Source organism: Clarias gariepinus, chromosome 27 (assembly GCF_024256425.1).
Source record: "Clarias gariepinus isolate MV-2021 ecotype Netherlands chromosome 27, CGAR_prim_01v2, whole genome shotgun sequence".
NCBI classification, from domain to species: domain Eukaryota; kingdom Metazoa; phylum Chordata; class Actinopteri; order Siluriformes; family Clariidae; genus Clarias; species Clarias gariepinus.
Genome location: NC_071126.1, coordinates 18,913,101 through 18,926,211, shown reverse-complemented (window position 1 = coordinate 18,926,211; position 13,111 = coordinate 18,913,101). Strand labels below are relative to the sequence as shown.

The 13,111-nt window shown below is 38.2% G+C and overlaps 1 protein-coding gene across 6 annotated transcripts in view; it reads right to left on the bottom strand.

Moving 5' to 3' along the window:
- The window catches only part of sipa1l1 (signal-induced proliferation-associated 1 like 1), an 82,808-nt gene that overhangs the window by 48,127 nt on the left and 21,570 nt on the right, over positions 1-13,111 (bottom strand). Inside the window, exon 2 of one of the 6 annotated variants that reach the window (XM_053488912.1) lies at positions 8,120-8,166. The exons of the other annotated variants lie outside the window; for them this stretch is intronic. The gene's annotated coding sequence lies outside the window, so the exon portion shown is untranslated. The remainder of the gene's footprint in view (positions 1-8,119; positions 8,167-13,111) is intronic. 6 annotated transcript variants of the gene reach the window in all.

Sequence of the window (13,111 nt, the reverse complement as noted above, 5' to 3'; positions counted from 1 at the left end):
GGCATTCCCGCTGCAGTCTCTTGCTCGCCAGTGTTTATCAAAAAGAGTGGCGGACTCGGCACAGGTCACATGCCATCACGGATCGTGACGTTGCACCACATCTGGAATGCATCAGCATGGCAAAGGAATGCGAAACCAAGGAATATGCGCAGCTTGTGTGCCAGAACAGTTTAACATGACTGGCAGGAAAAAAGAAAGAAAAAAAAAAAGTTTTTATTCCCCCATAGTGCTCAGAGGAAATTAAAGAAGTGCCAAGGTTTAAAACCCGCATTAAAAATAAGACACTGCTGTATCGAGCTACGAGACGGCGTTCTAAAGAAGCCATAACCTTACTCTTAGGTTGACGACTAAAACTGAAAAGTAAAAAAAAAAAAAAAAAAGGATCTTGATGGATAGTCTAATAAAAATCTCAAACACGTCCTTAGTTGGGCTAAATCGCAAAAACCTCGATTCTCAAAAGCGATTACTTTTGAATCTATGTAATAAATGGAATATTAAAATAATTACCCAGTGTTCCCCACACACGGAGTTTACTGAGACGCAGTAAACGCAGCAGAGGCTGGCTGCCGTAAAGAGTGTAAGAATAGATCAAAAATGATTACTTTCAATAGCCGTAGATTGTACTGCTGCCGGAATATGGGAATGACATCACCTAACGTCTAACTAAAAATTTGCAGTGTATTATTATTATTATTATTATTATTATTAATATTATTAGGTTACAAAAACAACCTAAAAAAACAATTATAAAAACATGCGATCTTATGAATCTGCGCCATTTCTTTGCCTATGCGACCTATTTATTATTACTTTAATATTTTCTGTAATTGTTTGAATAGTTGGTTAAAATCTAGGTTGACTCTAGGAGTCTAGGTTGTGATAAAAAAAAAAAAAAAGAAAAAAAGGATACGTCACTCTACACTATCCTAATTTTACAATAGTATATTTCAAGACCTGTGGGAAACACGGTTAACAAATAAATAAATAAACTAAATAATAATAATAATAATAATAGAAAAATAATGTGTCTTTTTCCACAATTTTTCATTTTCTATAAGTGTTACGTTTATTAATTAAAACAACCATGAACTAAATCATTTTAGTTTTTTATAGAATTCCTGAGGGTGTGTAAACTTTTGCACTCTACAGTAAGTCTAATCTGGAGTAATTAATCACACATGGTGAATTTTGGTGCATGAATCGTGCGGGCCTGGTTTTAATCAAACAGTTATCAGAAAACTCCACAAGACGCCAACAAACCTGAGAACGAGATAACGATGATGATGACGACGACTGATTCAAAACATCTCAGCCTGCTGTGTTTAACCAGAGCATCACACACTCTGAACTATACCTATAATGTTTAGTAACACAGTAATAATCCACTGTATTTAAAATAATCTTAATCCTAACATTGCACTACATGGACGTGTCCTTCTGCCGTCTCTGTAAAAGACAGCCTCATGTCCTGGAATAACTTCATCTGTTCCTGCTTGGCTTTGACCTTGAACTGGAGGGAGTAAATCGTAGGTATGCAAACAACGGAATCGGATTTAGCCGGCTCCGCGAGGTTGTACGGGGGAACCAGGCGTCGTGGCGGCTAGCCGCGGGAAATCCCTCAGGCGCGCCCAGGGGGACGGCGGATATATAACCACCAGGCCCGGGACCAAACCGAGTCTTTCTACCAACAGGTTATAATCAGAAACAGGGTTTTTGTTTTTTTTTTGGGTTGGGGGGTGGTGGTTTCACCCCTCAAAGTCTTACAAAATGAAGACCTGAACCTAACCATCAGTGTTATGAACAAATTTCTTCTTTTTTTTTTAAGTGATAGTCAACTGTTTCAAAAATCAATACCTGATTAATAATTAAACTATAAAAAACAAACACTTTACCTCAGTTTAAGTTTATTTAAGCAGGTGTAGCATCAGAAATTAGTCAGAAAACAAATTAACAAGGCCTAAATAGATAAAACTAAAATAATAATGTAGAACTGTAAATGCACCCTCTGGTGTCTACATGTTAGCAGATATGAGACCAACAGAGAAGTATTACGCAAAACAAACATAACCGGTTTATACGGTTATGGACACTGAGTCGATTCCGGTACATTCACATCACGCTACAGTGTCAAGTACGAATGCCGGAAGGCTTGTGCGACATACCGATATTTGACTGTACCCGTCAATTTATTAGCAGTCAGGTCGATCTGTACCATTTCCTGTAACCGAGCTGAAAAGTTATCACTCCGCTCGTGTGTTTCTAGTGTAAAATTTGGGTCATAAAACAGTTACTACAGTCAAGTTAGCAACATCAGCAGATACAGGCAACACTGAAATATAACCAGCAGTGTTTACCAATCAGGATAATTAATCAATGTGAAAAATCTGTTTCTATACAATAACTTGTATATAATAAAATTTATATCGCACTCCAAGTCACACGTTTAGACTAAATACTGGCACAGCCTGGATATTACCTCTGCAGTGCTGATATTCATTATAACCGCACTCTCGTTTGTAGGAGCTCCGTATAAACAATGAGGTTTAGATTGGAAAATTGGAGAAAAAAAAAAAAATGTAATGACAAAATTAAAGTTGCAACATTAAAAATACAAAATTTTGTTTGCAAAATGAAATGTATAATAAAAATGTAAAAAATACAAATATAAATATCTAATATTTGTTTGAAATATATATTTCAAATAAAATAAATAAATAAATGAATAAAAAATGTAAGTTAAGATAAAAAAAGTTTAAAAAAATACAAGATAAAAATAGAATAAATATATCTTCTGCAGAATGCTTTATGCCATATATACGCTGCAGAAGGTCTTTTGCTCTCCAGAAGTGGACACAAAAGGGTTTTTTTGTTCGTTTACAGATAAAACTGTAATAAAATGGCACATAAACCAGCTGACGTGTGAATCTGAGCAACACTACGAAGAGACACGCGTTTGCCGCGAAGAAGGTTTACGCTCTGTGTAGAATTTACGTACAGGAAGACTCATGAACGTAGACCAGCTGATGAGTTACTGTCAAGTTTAAAAATCATTTATCTGATCAACTTCAACAGCTGCTAAATATCTTTACATGAGAAAAGTTAAAAATAACCAGCTAACCTTAAGTTGTCTGGCTGAACATTTAACATTTTATTATTATTATTATTATTATTAGTACTGGATTAACTTTACCTGTCCTGAAAAACTAGGAAAACATTCTTTCTATTAAATTCGAGAAAGGATTTTCAGACTGTGTGTGTGTGTGTGTGTGTGTGTGTGTGTGTGTGTGTGTGTGTGTGTGTGTGTGTGTGTTAAATACAGAACTGAAGCCCATATTCAAATGCCAAAAAAAAAAAAAAAAAAAAAAGCACACGCAGCACAAGGCTCTTTAAAAAAGAGGGGATGAACAGAGAGCGGTTGTGATTAGCATTAGAATCAGATGCGCTGGGGTATAAAGCGCGATCCACAAAGGAGGTGTAGAGGAACAAGGAGGAGCGGAGAGTCGAGGGTGAACGGAAGTTCAGACGCTGTATTAACACCACGTCCTCAAAAAAAAAAGCTGATTAAAAACATACAGGATCGCATCATCATCAGCATCATCATTATTATGATTCCTGTGACGATTAAACAATAAAGTATGTAATTATATATTCCGAGGTACAAAACGAGTTAGAGGAACATAAACCAAACACGTCTTGTGTTCCTGATGCTCCGTAAGAACGAAATGTTCAACAGATGGATCAGGAATCTCATGACACAGATGGCCAGAGCATCGATTTCCCAGTTTGGATTCATGACCTGGGTTTGTGTGTGTCTTTTGTGAGATGTTGGATACACATTTGTGCGTGTGTGTGTGTGTGTGTGCGCATGTGTGTGTGGGAGTGTGGGTGTTAAAAGCTTGGCTACTCACGTAGCAAAAAATTCCCATCATGCCAAAGTGAAACCGGTCAGGAATTTCCTCAAGCAGCTGTCACACACACACACACACACACACACACACAGCTCCTGAGCGAGAGAGACAGAGAACACACAGGAAAGCAAGAAGGATAAAAAAAAAAAAAGGCATGCTCAGAATATGTGTGTGTGAGAGGAATAAGCAGTCATTGATATAAAAGAACACAACGCTGCAGACACCAGAGCTGATGATGAGATCGAAGCCCTCGGCGGTGCGGTGCAGTGCGCGGCGCTATGAGGACGGGTCAGCCGGCGCGTCGGGGATGAGGGAGGAAGTGCCGAGAGGAAGTTCTCTGATGATAAATTCATTAGCGAGCCCGCTGGGAAAGTCGAAGCTGCCCGGCCCATGCTCGAGCTGCCTGGAAATGAAAAACCCTGAGTGCTAACGCGTTAATGTACGACGAGCTCGTTAGCTAATCGAGTGCGATAACGCAGATTAATATGAACAGACGGATCGTTTTCTAAAGGGAAACTGTTTAGATGGAGCGCGCGTCTAGAAAAACACTGGAGCAGCGTTCACTTTAGCATCGAAACACACACACAAGATGTTTATAAATAGGTTTTGTCTTTGTGACTAATAAATCTAAGAGGAAACAGGAACTAACAGACAGACTGCAAGCGTAGCTACAGACAAACAGTCTCAAACATATCTACAGTCACCTACCTAAAAAATCAATAATCCATTTAATAATTACATAATTAATGTAAAGACTCAGACATTTTACCTCAGGTTAAGTTTATTTAAGCCGTAGAACTGTAAATACACCCCTTTGTGGTCTACAGGTTCCATAGATACATGACCAACAGAGAAATATCATGCAAAACAAGCATAACCGGTTTATACGGTTATAAAACACGCAGGTAATGAATGAATCTTGTACCTTCCACAAATATTTCTCTACCCTGTCGAGTGCGGATGTTGGAGGGCTTGTGCGATATAACGCTGGTGCAGATGCGCAAGCATAGCTAGAAACTATAAGAGTGTAGATCAAACTAGGGCTGTAGCTATCGAATATTTTAGTGATCAAGTATTCTACCAAAAATTTAATGGATTAATCGAGTAATCAAATAAAATGTACTTTTGCTTAATCAAACCACAATGTAAAATATATAAGAGCAACAAAGATTAACTGGTTTTCTTTTTAGAAAAATCTGCTTTTTAAAAAAAAAAAAATTGCTGTATTTTTACAGCATTTCATCAAAAATAAACATTATTCATAATACAAAGAATAGCTTAAAGTTGACTGAGATGAATTAAAAGCATTACAGAGTCATGCATTCTTATTTTAAAGCCTTTTCTTGGACGCAAAAACTAAAAAAGGTATTTCAAATGACCAAGTATCAAAAAAACTAAGGCACACATTAAAATAAATTTTAATATATTTTTATCGCTACTTTTCATTTTGCAGCCCACAACAGAACGCTCCCTCAAATCAATACACAGCTAACTGTGTGCGTCTCCATCCGCTTTGTGGGTGACGTAAGCGCTTCTTCTTCGTCTGTGTGAAGTGCTCGGCTCGCATCCGGAAGCGCACGGCGTCATACCAAACAAATAATTGTGCAAAAACATAACGTAAATTTTTTTAATTAATTGAAAAAAGCTTTGAGGCAGAAGATTTTGCCTCGATCAGTTTTTGTAATCGAGTTACAGCCCAACATCAAACCTCTCTATAGACAAAATGTTTATCAAACATCACTACAAACAGGCAAAAAAATAAATAAAGTTGAATGTAGCTATAAACAAGACGCACGGGTAAATGTAGCTACAAACGGACAAAGCATTTGCATCTGCATCTACAATGTAGCCACAAATTAAATAAGCGTACATTGAAGATGGCTACGAACAGGCAAAACAAAATGTTAAATATATCTACAAGCGTTTGTCGGATGTAGCTATAAACGGAAAAAATTATTTTAACAGAGTCACGACCAAACAAAGCATACGTGTGATCTGAGCCTTCATTAAACGTAGCTACAAACAGAAAAAAAAAGAGAGAAAAAAAACATTAAAGATGACCAAAAAAAAAGAATACAACAAAGGTTGAACGCAGCTGCAAATAAAGCGGATGTCGAATGTTGTTACAAATGAAAAAACTGTTTAAACATAGCCACAAACAAATAAAGCCTTCATCAAGCGTAGCTATAAACAGACAAAAAGAAAATCAACGTAGCTACAGACACACAAAGCGTACCTCAAACATAGCTACAAACAGACGAAAAGTACATGAATGTAGCTGGAAACAAACAAAAGAACTTTTAGCAAACGTAGCTACAAACAGAGCGTACCTCGAACATAGAATCCTACAAGCAAAAAATCCAGTCATAGGCAGCCACAAAAGAACACAAATGTTGAACGTAGCTACAAAGCGTTTGTCGAACAAAGCGTACTCCGAATGCCACTACTATCAGACAGTTGCGACAGGTAACTATTTTCATAAGAAAACAATAAACTACAAAACTCTAATGAATTCAGGTTGTGTTTTTGCTGATCTGCTAAGCAATTAACGTCACGCCTCGACGTTTTGATAAACCGTCATGGCCGTCTTTCCATCTCCTCTTCTACGTATCCTGCTCCTCCTTTAGTCTTTTCCACGATCGATTAAATTTTAAAAACTTTACTTTTTCCCACCCATGTTTAAGAAGCTCCACCCCTTGAGCCTTAAGGTCTATAAAATGACTGACAGAAGGTACATCCAAACTCAAACAAGTATTAATTAATACGCTTTAACTCCACGATTTAACTTTTTTTTTGTTTTTTTTTTATAGTAAATTATTATTATGGCTCAAGATCAACAGGCTTCACTTTTTTATCGAGTCCGTGTGTTCTTTTTATCTTTGGCCCCTGTGTCACCTCATACTTGCATCCCAGTTAATCAGGAGGAAGTCATGGATAAGATGGATTAAATAAAATAATAATGTACATTATAAACTGGGAAACATGCCTACACTGCCGATAATTTCCAGAGATGTCGATTTTTTGGATGAGCAACTTGTTTTACCACTGAATAGATTATTTAGGTTATTTTTGCAGTGTGTCATGAAGCTACTTCACCTCACGGATCGTTACAGGGGGTGCCGATATGTTTATGCGCACTGCAGGTTTCGTCTCTCTTTTTTTTTTTTTTTTTTAATACCACGGACACTAGCTCCGCACAGGGGCTACTGATGAGTGCTGAGCGTTTAAGCCGAGGCCGCGCGCTACACATTTCAGCTCGTCCTCCTGCTTCCTGAAACACAGCGCGGACAGATTAGCAGCTAAACTCGGCCGTCCTTATCACGACCGCGGCCGTCCAGCTCTCTCTTTATCTTCCTAGTTCTCGGATTAGAAAATTCCACAGCGGTGCAGAAGTTTTGCAACGGTGGGGATCGGATTGGATGTCTAAGGGGCGAGATGAGACTCTGAACCTGTGTGTCACTGCGTCGACTGCAACATTTCTCAAAATTAAACATTAATTAATATATATATTTTTTTCTTTTAGATAAAAGATAGTATTAATTTAATTTCCAGCAAGGAAATGTGCAAAATAACCTCAAAATCTCATCTGAATATGAAGTTTGTGTCATTAGATACAAACTAATCCCTGGATGAACTGCTAAACAAGATCAAAAGCTATTCTACACCGCCGGGACCCGCCAAACAAATAAATAAATTAAAAGTTACTATTTCCAGAAAGGTAAAATTATTGGGCTGCATCAAGCCAAGAAAACAACTAAGGAGATTTAACACTATTAATAAAAAGTTACTGGAACTGGGTTAAGAACCCTTAAACACTTTATGAAAAAACATGGAAGGAGAAGCGCTAAACCGTCAACTTTGTGAAAGAAATGTGATCAGGGGAAAAAAATAAAAAATCATGAATGAAAATAAATTAAAAATCTGGTGAAGCTCGGCTTTGAGAGTCCAGATAAAATCATGTTGTACGATATCTCACTCTACATCTTTGTTTTTCCCCTCAGAATTCAAGCACATGGCAGAAGTTCAGCTGTTTAAAAGGAAACATCTAAAGAACTTTGCAGCTGTAACTTTTCTTCCCCAAGTCTGGAGGAGTGTGCCGTTCTTGTGCACGGTGTTTACACCTGATTTTAAATTGGGACTCTCATATCAAAGTTTTAAAGACTTTCAGCTTTAAGGGTTCAGGAAAAAGATAAGGAAAAATAAATAAAAACCTTCTTTAGAGGACCAGGGACATTTTGAAGTTCGTTCTAATCATCTTCTGAGGAGGGGAACACAAACAGAAAAAATATAGAGAGAGTTATTGTGGGTAAACAAACTCCCTTTAAAAAAATGCCAGGGTATTTAATTAATTGTTTTTTTTTTCCTTCAAACAAAAATCCAAGGATCATCATTCTACATTACAGTCACTCCATGGTTTCATCTGTTTACAAAGTAGGTCCCTGATAACATTAGATGCGAAGGCCATCAGTTTGTCAAAAGAAGCACATCATGAAGAACAGGACGTCCCTGCGTAATCGACACAACGGACAAGGCTTATCATCATTAGGAAGAATGGCAGAAGATCTACAGCAACATTATGGAAGCTCTAGAATTTATGCCCTAAACATGACCGATGCCTGGGTTATAGAGAGGTGCATGCAGAAGAAGCTCTGCCTCATGAAAAACCCACCTACATCCCATGAGAGCTTTTAAAACGTAGCAACAAGAGTGTTCATCAACTATATCTTATCCATATTAAAGCATGGTGGTGGTAGGATCAGTGTTATGGAGCACTACAGGGCTCGAGTCAACATAAGAGTGACATCGCTCCAAATCGAGAGGTGGCCTGAAAAATTAGTTCGATATGGAAATGCAAAAATATGCAGTTCTTCAAGTGTCCACTAGGGACAAAAGTGAGCCAAACTTTAAAGAGCCCCTTAATAAAATGTAAAAATTTACAAACATGTTTGCAGAATAATACAATAAAAAAAAATAAAAAAAAAAAGACATGGGATTTGGTCTTAATAGCTAAAATTCGCATTTAAAAATTACATAATGTTTGGGCGTGGCTGATTTGATTGACAGCTTCATTTCAGGTGCACACCACTAGCCATCCCCGACGCATTACTTCGTCTAACTGGAATCGCTGCAGTGTTACTTTACTACAGGAAACTTAGGAGTTGACACGTGTTGACGTGTAGGATGTGGGTGACTAATAAGTTCAACCAAATGCAAAGTAACGTTAGCATACAAATTAACCTTAGCCACCTCGCATTTGAGCAAAGCTAAATCTAAGCCAGTTGACTGTGAGGAGTGACTGAGGGAGGTAGGCGTGTTTCGACCAACTGACATTTATGAATAAACTTTTTTTAAAAGGTAAAAAAGATTTATCTCGAGGTGACACAAAAAGTTTTAGTCTTAAGTAGGAGTTTGTAAACTGTTTATACACAAAAAATTTTTATTTTTTTTTTTTAAAAGGAGGTTGGGGGGAAGGCCCTGGGTGGGTTTGGGGTGGAAACAGTGGGAATACCACCCCCTTGCACTACCACTACAGCAATAACTCCATTGTTTTATAATCACTCGGTACTTCCCCTCTACGCCCATTCCCCGCGTCCATCGCACCCGTGTGATCCCGCCTCCTTCTCCAGATGTTTGTGTCCTTCAGTGAGCCATCACTCGCTCATCTGGCCTCGATCCCACCTCCCCTCTCGCTACCCCTCAGTCGGCGCTACCTTGAGTCAGAGGAGAGTCGAAGCGTTTAAGTCGCACCGCTGAACCCGAAGTAACACTCCTGCTGCATGGGTTTATTTTGATAAAAGATCGCCTACTCGTTTTTTCCCCTCATTTAGCACAAATCCTATTGTTTAAAAAAAAAAGAAAAAAAAATGCAGATCTGAGGGCGGCTTCGCTCAAATCCCCGGCATGGCGAGTACGACGAACAAAAGACTAATGATGTGTTTGATGTGAGAAAGAGGAAAAAAAGAAAAAGGGAAGAAAAAAAGGGAACTGGATCTGATATTTCCGAAAGTAGAGAGAGAGAATCAGTTCTGATTAGAAATAAACCAAACTCATTTGAGATCAGGAGGGGAAAAGTTTTTTTTTTTTTTTTTTTTAAAGCATGGTTCGCAATAGCATTGCCACTTTTCATCACGGGTTAGATGACAATACAAAAAAGGGAGAAAGAAAGAGAGAGAGAGACTCCAGCAGCTTTAATATGCATGACGAGGGACCGGGGACGTTCTCAGACTTCTCCAGGACTGACTCACTGACTCTTCCTTTTGTCTAAAATAAAAGCTGTCGGTTTGGGTTTCGTCGCTGGCACGGGAACGCTTTCGAAGGAAGGAACGACGACTGACTGCTTTGCGTATCGAGCTCTTCTCCTGCTACAAATGAGAAACAGGGAACGCACGGACACCTCGGTCCCGAAGACGCTGGAAAAGATTTAGCTCTGATATTGTAGACTAATCCAAAGCAAACGACTTCTAACCAAATCTGAAAAAACAAACCCTGTTCAGTGGTTAAAATGTTGACCAGAAGATCATGGGGTTTAAACCTCATCATCTTCCACTACATGAGGAAGGCCTTTAAACCTCTACTGGGTGAGGGGGGCGTCTACGAAAATGTCAGTAATTATAATCATTGTGCATCACAACACAGATTAAACGAAAAGCTTCCTTAAAGAAATTTCATGTAAATCGATAAAACCAGACTGTCTTGTCTTTCGTAGCTGGTCGTCTTTTCCAAACCCCGGGCTGTCGTCGTGGTGTCCGTTTTGTCGCCGCGCTGAAGCGATGCGTTGCCTCCAAAGGGAAAAAAATAAATAAATAAATAAAAAAACTCGCTGCTCTGTCTGGTAACCATGGCGACGAGATGACTAAGACAGACGAGAGGAATGCGGGAGAGATGTGCTGATTAACCGTTACGCTGCCTTAACGAGGAAGCGCAGCGAGCTCTACTCCGGCTCCGTGCGCCGGGAACGCGCGTGTGTGTGTGTGTGTGTGTGCGTGCATTAGTGAGAGATTGTTTTTTTTTCAACTCTTCAGAGCGTCTAAGTGACCCAGGCGACCCGGCGTCCTGTATGCGGCTCTGAGCGAGCCAGTTTCAGCGAGCTCTTTCTCAGACTTGGTGAAAATCGGGAAGTGCGACTCACGCGTCACAGGCAAAGAAGGTGGCGGGGGAGGGGGGGGGGGGTTTGGAAAGGAGTGCTTGGGTTTCTGTTACTCGATCTCGCAAACGCCACCACCACCACAACACCCCCCTTTATTTCCTGTCTATTGTGCGACTTTGTATCCTGTGGACATTTCTAGCAGGTCAGACCTCCTCTGTGACTGACACACACACAAAGAGTAAGAATGTCCAGCGCTGCACTCTATAAACGCCATGTGTGTGTAAATGTTTTTGTCAGTCACGCCGGACCGTATCGTTTAGCGCTTGTAACGGACAGCTCAGAGCAAATCGAGCGTGTAAACGGGTTTGTTACACGGACGGCCACCCGAGCGCTGTCAGGATACATCACTCTCTGGTCGTGGGATCGACAACTCATTCATCAGAGTCGAAAAAGTCCCACAGTTCTTTCATACACTTTTAATTCAGGGAAATAAAAACACAAATTTAACGACCTAGGAACATCGACACCTACACACGAGGTCTCTGTGTTCCGCTGCAAACTTAACGATCTCTACGCCTATACACACAGCTGCATGACTTTAATTGCTAACAAGATTTGTCAGAACAGCGTTACCATAGCGACCACATCAGGATCACCAGATACAATATCACGATACTTCAGTTTGTATTGCGATTCTCAAAGTTTCACAATTTTAGGATTATCCCAATTTTTTAAAGATTTTTTTTTTTACCGTTTAAAAACTTATTTAAATAATAGTTCGCTACAACCGCATAGGACGCTGTGCTGCCTGTCAGAGTGTGAATAGTTTAGATGTTCCTCCATAATCCACCTGTAGGATACTAAAAGAACTGCAACACTATTACCACCTCAATATATAAATTTCAAAGAATCGATTGCTTAGAATTATTTTTACTCAGTGTGGCGCTATATAAAAATCTCGATGCCAAACTTTTTCTATCCCCCCCCCTCAACTCAATTAGCTAGCGGATCTAAAGTGAGGCAGAAAGTGTAAAAAAAAATAAAAAATAAAAAATCCTGAGCCATTTTTCTCTCATCGAGCAAAATTATATTTTGGTACTAAGCACCACAGGATTCATTTAATTTATTAAAAGAAAAACAAGAGAACCTCATTGGAATATTCCAGGAATAAAATTAATGCATTTTTATATCTTTAATTCAAATCAATTTTAAATTTTGTCACAATGATGAGCAATAAAATGTTTACACAACCACCCGTGGTCTAAAAGAAAAAGGTTTCCCTCTGAGAATGAATTGCGCTAACGAGTACAATTATGTTAAACACAAATAGAAATCTTTAGAATTCACTATGGATAAAAATTTTTTTTTAATTATTCAAATATAGAAAAATTTTACAATATGTACAAATTCGCCAATATAATAGAACTGAAATAGAAGTGTATGAGGTGTTAAGGGTATAAATTATTACAAATAAAAAGTATCCCAAAAAAAAGTGTTATGATTAGGGCTGCAACTAACGATTATTTTCATAATCAATTAAGTTGAGTGATTATTTTTTCCGATTAATCGGATAAAACCTAAATGCTTTTTTAATTTGATGTTTTGCTTATAACTGTTACAAAAAAACATAAATCAGGGTATTATTTATGTAAAAAATGTAACTTAAAAATATTCAAAAGCCACATAGAGTTTAATCTTTAATTTTGACATTTTAATCCTTAAATGAAATTTATGTATATATATTGTTTACACTGACATTCAGTTGTTAAGATATAAACAGCTAAAATAATGTAAATTTTGTATAATAAAATGATATAAGCATAAGTAAAATCACAGTAAATTGTGTTTGAAAACAGATTTGCTAGTTAACTTTGTAGTGGACTATAAAAAATACTGTAGAAATGCAAAAGGCTAATAGTCACAAATATACTGTTATTTGCATTCGCTGAAAACCACAACAATCACTGAATGTAATATTCTACTGTTATTCGCACCGTGTAATTTAAGCTAATCTAAAGTAGCGACATTAAACTAATCACTATTGCTCATGAGGTGATTGCGCAATGTGATGCTAGCGAGTAGCACGTGAACAGGTCTAGCGCGACTGTCCCGAAGT